We start from the raw sequence: 14,040 nt of genomic DNA on the forward strand, positions 1-14,040 counted from the left end.
CTACCATCAGATCCACCACCAACACCATCATTACCAGCTGCCAACCCCCGCCCAATTCCACGGCCTCTTCCACCAGCCTTTCTCATTTTTGGTAGAAATGTAGACAAAATCCAACAAACTATATAGTAATGTAAAACAAGGTACAAGGTGTCTATAGGACAGGGGAGATTTTGAATTTCAGCAGACACTTGTGGACACTGGACACTTTTGGATTGTGTGAGGCCCAATGAATATCTGAGCGCTATGTGACAGGCTCGATGGCACAGCTGTGACCAAAGTGACTAGAGGATAAGGGAGATTTTGAATTTCTGCACACACTGGACACTTTTGGATTGTGTGAGGCCCAATGAATATCTGTGCGCTATGTGACAGGCTCGATGGCACAGCTGTGACCAAAGTGACAAGAGGATAAGTGAGATTTTGAATTTCAGCAGACACTTGTGGACACTGGACACTTTTGGATTGTGTGAGGCCCAATGAATATCTGAGCGCTATGTTACAGGCTCGATGGCGCAGCTGTGACCAAAGTGACTAGAGGATAAGGGAGATTTTGAATTTCTGCACACACTTGTGGACACTGGACACTTTTGGATTGTGTGAGGCCCAATGAATATCTGAGCGCTATGTGACAGGCTCGATGGCACAGCTGTGACCAAAGTGACTAGAGGATAAGGGAGATTTTGAATTTCTGCACACACTTGTGGACACTGGACACTTTTGGATTGTGTGAAGCCCACTGATATCTGAGCGCTATGTGACAGGCTCGATGGCACAGCTGTGCCTGTGACCAAAGTGACTAGAGGATAAGTGAGATTTTGAATTTCAGCAGACACTTGTGGACACTGGACACTTTTGGATTGTGTGAGGCCCAATGAATATCTGAGCGCTATGTGACAGGCTCGATGGCACAGCTGTGACAAAAGTGACGAGAGGATAAGGGAGATTTTGAATTTCTGCAGACACTTGTGGACACTTTTGGATTGTGTGAGGCCCACTGATATCTGAGCGCTATGTGACAGGCTCAATGGCACAGCTGTGACCAAAGTGACTAGAGGATAAGGGAGATTTTGAATTTCTGCACACACTTGTGGACACTGGACACTTTTGGATTGTGTGAGGCCCAATGAATATCTGAGCGCTATGTGACAGGCTCGATGGCACAGCTGTGACCAAAGTGACTAGAGGATAAGGGAGATTTTGAATTTCTGCACACACTTGTGGACACTGGACACTTTTGGATTGTGTGAGGCCCAATGAATATCTGAGCGCTATGTGACAGGCTCGATGGCACAGCTGTGACAAAAGTGACGAGAGGATAAGGGAGATTTTGAATTTCTGCACACACTTGTGGACACTGGACACTTTTGGATTGTGTGAGGCCCAATGAATATCTGAGCACTATGTGACAGGCTCGATGGCACAGCTGTGACCAAAGTGACTAGAGGATAAGGGAGATTTTGAATTTCTGCACACACTTGTGGACACTGGACACTTTTGGATTTTGTGAGGCCCAATGAATATCTGAGCGCTATTTGACAGGCTCGATGGCACAGCTGTGACCAAAGTGACTAGAGGATAAGGGAGATTTTGAATTTCTGCACACACTTGTGGACACTGGACACTTTTGGATTGTGTGAGGCCCAATGAATATCTGAGCGCTATGTGACAGGCTCGATGGCACAGCTGTGACCAAAGTGACTAGAGGATAAGGGAGATTTTGAATTTCTGCACACACTTGTGGACACTGGACACTTTTGGATTGTGTGAGGCCCACTGATATCTGAGCGCTATGTGACAGGCTCGATGGCACAGCTGTGACCAAAGTGACTAGAGGATAAGGGAGATTTTGAATTTCTGCACACACTTGTGGACACTGGACACTTTTGGATTGTGTGAGGCCCAATGAATATCACAGCGCTATGTCACAGGCAGAAATTGGCTAGTGTATCACAAACTACAAGGTGTATGTAGAATTGGGCAGAATAGGAATCTCCCTAGAGTGCATGTCTGTAAGAACAGAACATGTCCTCGTTTTATTCTCACAGAGTGACACACTGATAGCTTCACTGTGGCTGTGATAACAGCCGTTACACGGTACTGTGTGAGGAGCGTACACCGCTGTATGGTGTGAAAAAATGCACGCTCAGTACCTCAGCAGGACAAAAAATTGGGATTGCTTTTAAAAAAGCAGTTTGCGAAGCAGTGGGTAAACAGCAATGCAGGAATGTCAGGAAGCCTTAGAAGGCAGCCCAACAACCAACACCACTGATACACCACTATATAGCCTCCCCTTGCACTGCACACACAGTGACTGATGTGTTGTACAGGCAAAATCGCTAGCAGCAGAAGCAGTTTTTTTTTTCTTCTCAGCAGGACAAAAAAAAAAATTGGGATTGCTTTTAAAAAAGCAGTTTGCGGAGCAGTGGGTAAACAGCAATGCAGGAATGTCAGGAAGCCTTAGAAGGCAGCCCAACAACCAACACCACTGATACACCACTATATAGCCTCCCCTTGCACTGCACACACAGTGACTGGTGTGTTATACAGGCAAAATCGCTAGCAGCAGAAGCAGTTTTTGGTGTCTTCTTCCCTGCCTAATGCTCTCCCTACAAAATCATCAGCAGCAGCAGCTCTCCCTATTCTGAGATCAGCATGAGTAACATGGCGGTCGGCGTGCACGCCCTTTTATACCCCCTGTGACGCCCCCCAAAGCAAGCCAATCACTTGCATGGCCTTCGGAAAGATGGTGGTGACCCGTGCCTATGTCATCACGTTGCCCTCAGTGTCCGTGGATCCTGATTGGCTGAAAAAGAGCGCAAAACAAACTTTTGAAATGCGACTTTGGCGCGTAAGTCGCCGACCTCGTGGCCGACCTCATCCTAGGGTCGGGTTTCGTTTCATGAAACCCGACTTTGCCAAAAGTCGGCGACTTTTGAAATTTTTCGACCCGTTTCGCTCAACTCTACCAGCAACGTCTGCTGGTCCTTGGTAGTGCTTTGTAGCACAGGTATCTCCTGCTTAGTAACCGTGTTCCAGCACCGTCAGCTGGTTAAATGGTTATGCTATTGGCTCTTGTTCCTTCTGCTGCCCCTCCCGGTTCCAGCACCGTCAGCTGGTCCTCGCTAGTTTAATTTGCTCTTGCAGCTTCTGCTAGCCATCCGGGTTCCAGCACCGTCAGCTGGTTCTCGGCAGTGCCTTTGGCCTAGGTGCCTCCTTCTCGGTATCCGAGTTCCAGCAACGTCTGCTGGTCCTTGGTAGTGCTTTGTAGCACAGGTACCTCCTGCTTAGTAACCGTGTTCCAGCACCATCAGCTGGTCCACGGTTGTGCCATTGGCTCTTGTTCCTTCTGCTGCCCCTCCGGGTTCCAGCACTGTCAGCTGGTCCTCGCTAGTTTCATTTGCTCTTGCAGCTTCTGCTACCCATCCGGGTTCCAGCACTGTCAGCTGGTTCTCGGCAGTGCCTTTGGCCTAGGTGCCTCCTTCTCGGTATCCGAGTTCCAGCAACGTCTGCTGGTCCTTGGTAGTGCTTTGTAGCACAGGTACCTCCTGCTTAGTAACCGTGTTCCAGCACTGTCAGCTGGTCCACGGTTGTGCTATTGGCTCTTGTTCCTTCTGCTGCCCCTCCGGGTTCCAGCACAGTCAGCTGGTCCTCGCTAGTTCCATTTTCTCTTGTTCCTTCTGCTACCCATCCGGGTTCCAGTATCGTCAGCTGGTTCTCGGCAGTTCCTCAGCCTTCTTGTACCTTCTGCTACTTTAATAAATTAGATTAAAAACACATGTGACATGCACACATATGAACAAGTCGGTAGGACACTGTTCATACCACCCACCGACTCAAACACAAACAGAGAACACAGAATGACAATTGTGCATAAATATCCTGCAGTAAAACGTATAACAGTAGTCAGCAAGTGCTGATGAAAAGATGATAACAAATACAGGGTATTTAGTCGACACTTTTTTTGCAAAAATAAATCAATTTTTTTTGCAAAAAATCAAGCTGCGTCACCGCGTCAAGGTAACCCTATTGAAGCAGTCCCTATCTAATGTATTTAAAACCTGAACATGTGAACAGTGTCTAAATGAACAGGATGAAGATAGGCCGCTTCCTAGTATGGGCACGTGGTGTAAGCCAGCTCTTTATGTGCATGTCACACAAAAGAGGGGTGGGGTCTCTCAAATCATGCATAGGCACGGAAAAAACTGGATTAAAAACACATGTGACATGCACACATATGAACAAGTCGGTAGGACACTGTTCATACCACCCACTGACTCAAACACAAACAGAGAGCACAGAATGACAATTGTGCAGAAATATCCTGCAGTAAAACATATAACAGTAGTCAGCAAGTGCTGATGAAAAGATAATAACAAATACAGGGTATTTAGTCGACACTTTTTTTGCAAAAAATTGTATATCAAGCTGCTTCACTGCATCAAGGTAACCCTATTGAAGCAGTCCCTATCTAATGTATTTAAAACCTGAACATGTGAACAGTGTCTAAATGAACAGGATGAAGATAGGCCGCTTCCTAGTATGGGCACGTGGTGTAAGCCAGCTCTTTATGTGCATGTCACACAAAAGAGGGGTGGGGTCTCTCAAATCTGCTACTTTTCCAAGTTCAAACTTGTGGAAATGGTTTTTGGTTCTCACTCTGGATCTCCCTGACGATGACCCTGAAGACGACGACCCTGAAGACCACACTGAAGAAGACCAAAAAGATGACCCTGAAGAAGATGACCAAGAGGACAAAGAACATGAAGACAACCACCAAGATGCAGAACAACAAGAGACAGAAGACCAAGAAGCAGAAAAACCAAAAGCAGAAGAACATTAAGCATAAGACTAAAAATCAGAGCAAATGATATTATCTAAATTATAAGCAGAAGAAGACTAAGCAGTGTATGGGGGTGAGTCCGTTCCTCCTCGTGGTGCCCCTGGAAAATGGCTGCTGCTGCAGGCCAAACTGAACACGGACAAATCCTGTTGTAAATCTTTTGTGACTGGCAGAACGGAAGGTGTAATCTTCAAACTTTTATAGATAACAACTACAGGAATGCCTGTCACAAATAAGAATATGATGAAGAAGAATAGGAAGAAGATGAAGAAGTAGAATATGAAGAAGAATAATCGTTGAATAAGAAGAATATGAATAATGTACAAAAAAAGAATAATAGGAAGAAGAAGAAGATGAATAAGGTGAAGAAGAAGTTGATGAAAAAGATGCTTCTGCTGCTGCTGAGGATGATGAAGGAGAAAGTGTGGGAAAAGTAAAAAAGATGGTGAAGAGCATGGAAGTAGTGAAACATTCATATCTGACAAAATATAAAAGAGGTTAACATAGTCAATATCTTTGTAACTCCGAACGTCTTTAAAAAAAAAAAAATTAATTCCTGCTATTCCATTTGATTGGGCTAAACCTCTATGGCTTTAATGTCTGCTACACCTCCCACAATACATTCTACATTATTATTAGTTGATTGTTCATGTAGAATTAACCTACAAGGAAAGAAAGGGTTTTTTTTAATTCCGATATTTCTGTTCCATTGACTTGAATGGGACTTCCGGGATCGGAATCGGTGATACCCGATACTTTTTTTATATCAGCCGATCCAATCCGATCCGATATTTTTCAATATCGGGTGGTATCGCTCAACACTAATTGCACTTGATAAATTGACGGATTGCTGTAAAATCACCATAAAGTACAGGTTATTTGATGCGATGGTGAATTCTCTGTTCTCACAAATACTATAGAAGAATGAAAAGACCACAAGTTTAATGAAGTGACAAATGCACTTTTCTTTTTACAAGGCAATCACAGACTGCATTAATAAGGCTGCGAGACAGGAAAAAAAAGTAGCAGATTCTTCTTCCAGGGTGATAAATTACACATTTAGAAGGTAAGCGTTCATCAATTTGCTTACATCTGCTGCCCTTGGAATACAGTCATTGCTGGTCGTAGTTGCATGTACAGGGCCATCAGTTTAGATGGGTTTTCCGTGACTACAATATTGATGGTCTATCCATAGGATCGGGAGCCAATCAGCTGGTTGAAGGGATGGGCACAGCACCAGACCATTGTGGTGGTCATGCCTGGTACTGCAGCTCAGTATAATTTATAGTGTAACCTGCAGTAGAATGTCTGTCTCTAGTTCCTCTCTCCATAAAACTTTATAAGCACCAACTGACATCTCTTATCTCAGTAATCGGAAAGTCTGTCTTCACTGAACACAGATCTTAACCATCACTTGAGAGTGAAAAATCAGTCCAGGAGGAGGAGAAAGCAGGTTTATCTGATAAGATATTACAACGTTGCTTATTTTATATGTGTACCATTGATTTATGCAATAAAAATGTAAATGACGGCTACGCTTAAGTGAATAGAACAAAACTGCAATACCAGGAATAGCCACTATAAGGTGTATGGAACTGTGCATGGTAGGTAGACAATGCAGGGAAGGCTGCTCTTGCTGGAGTGCTGTGACCAGCTGATTGGCCAGGATAGCAAGGGATGGATACCCATTCATCTGATGGGATCAAAGATCAATATTCTTGTCCTGGAAATTCTGTTTAACCCCTTCATGACCCAGCCTATTTTGACCTTAATGACCTGGCCATTTTTTGCAATTCTGACCAGTGTGCTTTTATGAGGTAATAACTCAGGAACGTTCATGTTAGTGGTAAATTTAAGTCGATAATTTTTGCTTTTATTTCTGAAAAAAAACGGAAATTTGGCGAAAATGTTGAAAGTTTCGCAATTTTCAAATTTTGAATTTTTATTCTGTTAAACCAGAGAGTTATGTGACACAAAATAGTTAATAAATAACATTTCCCACATGTCTACTTTACATCAGCACAATTTTGGAAACAAATTTTTTTTTGTTAGGAAGTTATAAGGGTTAAAAGTTGACCATCGATTTCTCATTTTTACAACAAACTTTACAAAACCATTTTTTTAGGGATCACCTCACATTTGAAGTCACTTTGATGGGTCTATATGGCAGAAAATACCCAAAAGTGACACCATTATAAAAACTGCACCCCTCAAACTACATTCAAGAAGATTATTAATCCTTCAGGTGCTTCACAGGAACTAAAGCAACGTGGAAGGAAAAAATGGATATTTTAAGTTTTCCAACAAAAATTTCCTTTTAGCATCAATTTTTTCATTTTCACATGGGTAACAGGATAAAATGGATCCTAAAATTTGTTAAGCAATTTCTCCTGAGTACACCGATACCTCATATGTGGTCATAAACCACTGTTTGGGCGCACAGCAGGGCTCAGAAGGGAAGGAGCGCCATTTGACTTTTTGAATGGAAAATATGCTGGGATATTTAGCGGTTGCCATGTCACGTTTGGAGAGTCCCTGTGTGCCTAAACATTGGAGCTCCCCCAGAAGTGACCCCATTTTGGAAACTAGACCCTCCAAGGAACTTATCTAGATGCATAGTGAGCACTTTGAACCAGGGCCGCAGCTATAATGAGCCAAGTTGAGCCAGGTGCTGAAGCGGCAGGCATTAGGGGGCAGCATTATGCGCTCTTCTACCCACAGCAACTACAATTTAGCCTTTGCACGCTGGTGCTGCAGTTGTGCAAGAGGCTGTAATTGATGAGATCACAGGAGGGAAGGAGTCAGGGCCCCCTGATCATGTGACCCTGACTCCTCCCCTCCTATGACCTCATCACAGGTCCTGTGCGCATCAGCCCTTGTTTTATGCAGGACTCTGCTGTCTGTGCTGGCTGTCATCGTCCTGGATGAGGGAAGTTTATTTGTGGGGTCAGGGGGGTTTACAGGGTGTATGTGGCAGAGCCGCGAGTGTGTGAGGTGTACGGAGCAGATCTGCAAGTGTACGAGGTGTACGGAGCAGAGATGTGTACGGAATGGAGCTGTGTGTGTACACGGAGTGCAGCCGTGTGTGTGTATGAGGTGTACAGAGCAGAGCCGAGAGTGTGTGAGGTGTATGGAGCGGAGCTGTGTGTCTACGCGAGGTGTACAGAGCGGAGCTGTGTGTACGAGGTGTAAGGAGCAGAGCCGCGTGTGTATGAGGTGTAAGGAGCAGAGCCGCGTGTGAATGAGGTGTAAGGAGCAGAGCCGCGTGTGTATGAGGTGTAAGGAGCAGAGCCGCGTGTGTACGAGGTGTATGCAGCAGAGCCGCATGTGTATGAGGTGTAAGGAGCAGAGCCGCGTGTGTAAGAGGTGTAAGGAGCAGAGCCGTGTGTGTACGAGGTGTAAGAAGAAGAGCCGTGTGTGTACGAGGTGTAAGAAGAAGAGCCGTGTGTGTACGAGGTGTAAGAAGCAGAGCTGCATGTGTATGAGGTGTAAGGAGCAGAACCGCGTGTGTATGAGGTGTAAGGAGCAGAGCCGCGTGTGTATGAGGTGTAAGGAGCAGAGCCGTGTGTAAGAAGCAGAGTTGCATGTGTATGAGGTGTAAGGAGCAGAGCCGCGTGTGTATGAGGTGTAAGGAGCAGAGACGCGTGTGTATGAGGTGTAAGGAGCAGAGACGCATGTGTATGAGGTGTAAGGAGCAGAGACGCGTGTCTACGAGGACCGAGGTGTACGGAGCAGAGCCTCCAGTGTGTGAGGTGTACGGAGCGGAGCCGCGTGTGTATGAGGTGTAAGGAGAGGAGCCGCGTGTGTATGAGGTGTAAGGAGCGGAGCCGCGTGTGTGCGAGGTGTAAGGAGCGGAGCCGCGTGTGTGCGAGGTGTAAGGAGCGGAGCCGCGTGTGTGCGAGGTGTAAGGAGCGGAGCCGCGTGTGTGCGAGGTGTAAGGAGCGGAGCCGCGTGTGTGCGAGGTGTAAGGAGCGGAGCCGCGTGTGTGCGAGGTGTAAGGAGCGGAGCCGCGTGTGTGCGAGGTGTAAGGAGCGGAGCCGCGTGTGTGCGAGGTGTAAGGAGCGGAGCCGCGTGTGTGCGAGGTGTAAGGAGCGGAGCCGCGTGTGTGCGAGGTGTAAGGAGCGGAGCCGCGTGTGTGCGAGGTGTAAGGAGCGGAGCCGCATCTGTGCGAGGTGTAAGGAGCGGAGCCGCGTGTGTATGAGGTGTAAGGAGCAGAGCCGCGTGTGTATGAGGTGTAAGGAGCAGAGCCGCGTGTGTATGAGGTGTAAGGAGCAGAGCTGTGTGTGTATGAGATGTAAGGAGCAGAGCCGCGTGTGTACGAGGATTGAGGTGTACGGAGCAGAGATGCACATGTACAAGGTGTAGGGAGTGGAGCCGTGTGTGTGTACGAGGTGTACAGAGCAGAGCCTCGAGCATGTGAGGTGTAAGGAGCGGAGCCGCGTGTGTACAAGGTGTAAGGAGCAGAGCCGCATGTGTACGAGGGGTAAGGAGCGGAGCCGCATGTATACGAGGTGTAAGGAGCGGAGCCGCGTGTGTACGAGGTGTAAGGAGCGGAGCCGCGTGTGTACGAGGTGTACGGAGCGGAGCCGTGTGTGTGTACAAGGTGTATGGAGCAGAGCCTCGAGTGTGTGAGGTGTACGGAGCGAAGCCGCGTGTGTACGAGGTGTAAGGAGCAGAGCCGCATGTGTGCGAGGACCGAGGTGTACGGAGCAGAGCCGCACGTGTGCGAGGTGTAGGGAGTGGAGCCGTGTGTGTGTACGAGGTGTAAGGAGCAGAGCCTCGAGTATTTGAGGTGTACGGAGCGGAGCCACGTGTGTACAAGGTGTAAGGAGCAGAACCGTGTGTGTACGAGGTGTAAGGAGCGGAGCCGCGTGTGTACGAGGTGTAAGGAGCGGAGCCGCGTGTGTATGATGTGTAAGGAGTGGAGCCGCGTGTGTACGAGGTGTAAGGAGCGGAGCCGTGTGTGTGTACAAGGTGTATGGAGCAGAGCCTCGAGTGTGTGAGGTGTACGGAGCGAAGCCGCGTGTGTACGAGGTGTAAGGAGCAGAGCCGCATGTGTACGAGGACCGAGAGCAGAGCAGAGCCGCACGTGTGTGAGGTGTACGGAGTGGAGCCGTGTGCGTGTACGAGGTGTTCGGAGCAGAGCCTTGAGTGTGTGAGGTGTACGGATCGGAGCCACGTGTGTACGAGGTGTAAGGAGCGGAGGCGCATGTGTACGATGTGTAAGGAGTGGAGCCGCGTGTGTACGAGGTGTAAGGAGCGGAGCCACGCGTGTGGGAGGTGCACGGAGCAGAGCTGCACTTGTACGAGGTGTACGTTGTAGAGATGTGTAAGGAGTGGAGCTGTGTGTGTACGAGGTGTATGGAGCAGAGATGTGTACGGAGTGGAGCTGTGTGTGTACCAGGTGTACGGAGCAGAGCCGCGAGTGTGTGGGGTGTGCGGAGCTGTGTGTGCCAGGTGTATGGAGCGGAGCCACGTATGTGCGAGGTGTATGGAGCAGAGATGTGTACGGAGCAGAGCCGTGTGTGTGTACAGAGCGGAACCGTGTGTGTTCACGGAGTGGAGCCGTGAGTATGGAGCGGAGCAACGCATGAGCGAGGTGTACGGAGCGGAGCAGCGCATGTGCGATATGTATGGAGGGGAGCAGCGCATGTGCGAGGTGTATGGAGCGGAGCAGCGCATGAGCGAGGTGTAGAGAGCAGAGCAGTGCATGTGCGAGGTGTACGGAGCAGTCGCGTGTGTGTGAGGTGTATGGAGCGGTACCGCGTGTGTACGAGGTGTATGGAGCAAAGTCGCATGTGTACAAGGTTTACGGAGTGGAGCCATTTGTGTACAAGGTTTACAGAGCATAGCCACATGTGTACAAGGTGTACGGAGCAGAGCCGCATGTGTACGAGGTTTACAGAGTGGAGCCGTGTGTGTGCGAGGTGTACAGAACGGAGCCGTGTGTGTATGAGGCCTAAAAAGCAGAACCGTGTGGGTATGATGTATGCGGAGCCATACGTGTACAAGGTGTATGGTGGGGAGCATTCATACCTCCCAGCGGGACAGTCCCGATTTTGAGAGAGATTCTGCCCCACTGCCCCGGCTGGGAGCTTACTTTTCCCGCGGACACAGGAGTACACGGCGGAGCACCGAGGAGCACTTTATAATTCGCCCGTGACGTTCCACTGGAAGTGACGTGCTAGAAGCTGACTGGAAATGAGGTAATTTCGGGAGGAGATTGTGACGGAACCATGGAGGCACTTCAGGGAATGCTTCAGATCCATCACCGTATCCTCCCCCAACAGCGCGGACAGCAGGATCACCGTGGACTCGGGATGCTGGCCATGTGAGCGGATCATGATATGTCCTGCATCGGGAGGCTCAGGTGGGCTCTACAGTGGGAGCCGGGCTGCTGTAGTATCTTTATTGAATCTTTCATTCTCTCTCTCTTTCTTACCTTCTTCTTTCTTTCTTTCTATGTTATTTCTTTCTTTCCCCTCTTCCCCTCTTTTTTTCTCTCTCTGTTCTTTCTTTCTTTGTCTCTGTTTTCTTTTTCTCTCTGTTCTTTCTTTCTTTTCCTCAGTACAAGTCAGTGTGCCCACAGTACCAGTCGAATAAGAGGGGTAGGAAACTAGGTGACACTGGTCACATTGAGCCTCTCATACTTTTTACTGGTGTATAATCATATGCCCTGAGCACCCCCATAAAGTGGACCAGCGCCAGACAACAGGGTACAAGCAAATCACTATTACTATCAGTCCAAGTGGACAATTATATAGGCAAAGTTAATGATGTCCCTGTGCCAAGCACTGCGGAGGATCAGAATACACTGAGGAGACCAGAACAGCGGGGTTTGGGTAGAAGAAATATATGGGGCCCATTAACACTGTATGAAATAATATATGGTTCCCATTATGCTGTATGAAGTAATATATGCTGCCCATTATGCTGTACGAAGTAATATATGGTGCCCATTATCCTTTATGCAGTAATATATGGTGCCCATTATGATGTATGAAGTAATATATGGTGCCCATTATACTGTATGAAGTAATATATGGGGCCCATTATGCTGTATGAAATAATATTTGGGGCCCATTATACTGTATGCAGTAATATATGGTGCTCATAATACTGTATGAAGTAATAAATGGGGCCCATTATACTGTATGAAATAATATATGGTGCCCATTATACTATATGCAGTAATATATGGTGCTCATAATACTGTATGAAGTAATATATGGGGCCCATTATACTGTATGAAGTAATATATGGGGCCCATTATGCTGTAAGAAGTAATATATGGGGCCCATTATGCTGTATGAAATAATATTTAGGGCCCATTACACTGTATACAGTAATATATGGGGCTCATTTTACTGTATGAAGTAATATATGGTGCCCATTATACTGTATGAAGTAATATATGGTGCCCTGTTATGATTGAGTCACCGTGGAGGAAAAAACAAAACACAAGCTCAGCCCAGAAAATTAGAGAGGTTGGAAACTAGCGGATTGCAGACCCCTAATCCTATCACACAACTAGCAGTAGCCGTGGAGTTTTCCTACGGTGATCCTAGACACCTCGTCATAGCCGGAGATCTACATAAGCCTAAAGAGAGAAAAGGGAAAAACTGACTGCCCCAGAGCAGACCCCAAAGCAATAGGCAGCCCTCAACATATAATGACTGTGAAGCAAGATGAAAACACTAACACAGATAGAAAGATAGGTTGAGCAAACAATGGGGCCCAAGCTAACTAAAAAGGACAGGACAGAAAAGCTGCTGTCTGCAATCCGAAAAAACCCTGCTAAAAAATATTACCAACACAACTGATAAGCAAAAAGGACCCTGAAATCACTAGACTTCAAACCCTATATCAGCACTTAGAATATTCTGGAAGCAGAGCAAAAGAGAACACTGATCAAGGAAAAAGAATCCAGCACACCCCCGGCCGGGGATTGCTGAACTCCAAAAAACAAATCAAACAAAACCAAACTAATAAGTTCAATAGCAGAGCAAAAACTTATCTTTGGGAAGCAGGAATCAGACTGGTCACCAAGAATCCAGCAGAGAAATCACCAGCGACTCAGAAGGGCGTCGGCTGCCTTATATCCAGTCTGAAGTTCCCGTTACCCAGTCACCATCTACCTGATCAGGTGTTTGGTTTCTTTCATCTAAATCAGCCTCACTACCTTCCTTCACCAGAAGAGGGAGATCCTCGGACACAAAAGATGAATGAACAGATGAGCTCACAACAGTACCTCCCCCTTGAGGATGGGTCACCGAACCCTCATCCAAGCCACCAGGCCGATCAGGATGAGCTCGATGAAAAGCACGCACCAATCTTTCGGCATGAATATCCGAGGCAGAGACCCAGGAATTATCCTCCTGACCATAACCCTTCCACTTAACCAAATACTGGAGTCTACGTCTAGCCAGACGGGAATCCAGTATCTTCTCTACCTCATATTCCATGCTACCTTCAACCAACACAGGGTCAGGAGGTGCCGCCATAGGAACCACTGGTTCAACAAACCTCTTCAACAAGGACTTATGAAACACATTATGAATCTTAAATGTGACAGGAAGAGCCAACCGAAAAGAGACCGGATTAATAATCTCCAAAATCTTGTAAGGTCCAATAAATCTAGGTTTAAACTTTGGAGAAGCCACTTTCATAGAGATATTCTTTGACAACCAGACCATATCACCCACCTTAAACCCGGGACCAATGGTCCTATGCCAGTTAGAAAACCGCTGGGCCTTTTTCTGGGAAAGAGACAACTTATCCACCACTTGGTCCCAAATCTACTGCATTCTTTCCACCACAGTGTCAACCCCTGGACAGGCAGAGGACTCCACCTGCCCTGAAGAAAATCGAGGAAGAAACCCAAAGTTACAGAAAAAGGGTGACATCAAAGTGGCAGAACTAGCTCTATTATTTAAAGCAAATTCGGCCAAGGGTAAAAATGAGACCCAATCATCCTGATCAGCAGATAGAAAACATCTCAAATAAGCCTCCAAAGTCTGGTTTGTTCTCTCCATCTGCCCATTGGTCTGAGGGTGAAATGCAGAGGAGAAGGACAACTGAATTCCCAACTTGGAACAAAAGGTCCTCCAGAATCTAGAGACAAACTGAACTCATCTGTCCGATACAATGTTCTCAGGAATCCCGTGCAAGCGAACCACCTGTTGCAAAAACAAGGGCAC

General features: G+C 47.1%; 1 protein-coding gene across 1 annotated transcript in view; it reads left to right on the top strand.

Annotated features, from left to right (window-relative positions):
- LOC141052595 (microtubule-associated serine/threonine-protein kinase 3-like) overlaps positions 1-14,040 on the top strand; it is a 110,017-nt gene that overhangs the window by 23,765 nt on the left and 72,212 nt on the right. Inside the window, exon 2 of the mRNA XM_073549824.1 lies at positions 5,818-5,906. The gene's annotated coding sequence lies outside the window, so the exon portion shown is untranslated. The remainder of the gene's footprint in view (positions 1-5,817; positions 5,907-14,040) is intronic.

Source organism: Dendrobates tinctorius, unplaced genomic scaffold (assembly GCF_039654945.1).
Source record: "Dendrobates tinctorius isolate UK_male_01 unplaced genomic scaffold, ASM3965494v1 ptg000162l, whole genome shotgun sequence".
NCBI classification, from domain to species: Eukaryota; Metazoa; Chordata; class Amphibia; order Anura; family Dendrobatidae; genus Dendrobates; species Dendrobates tinctorius.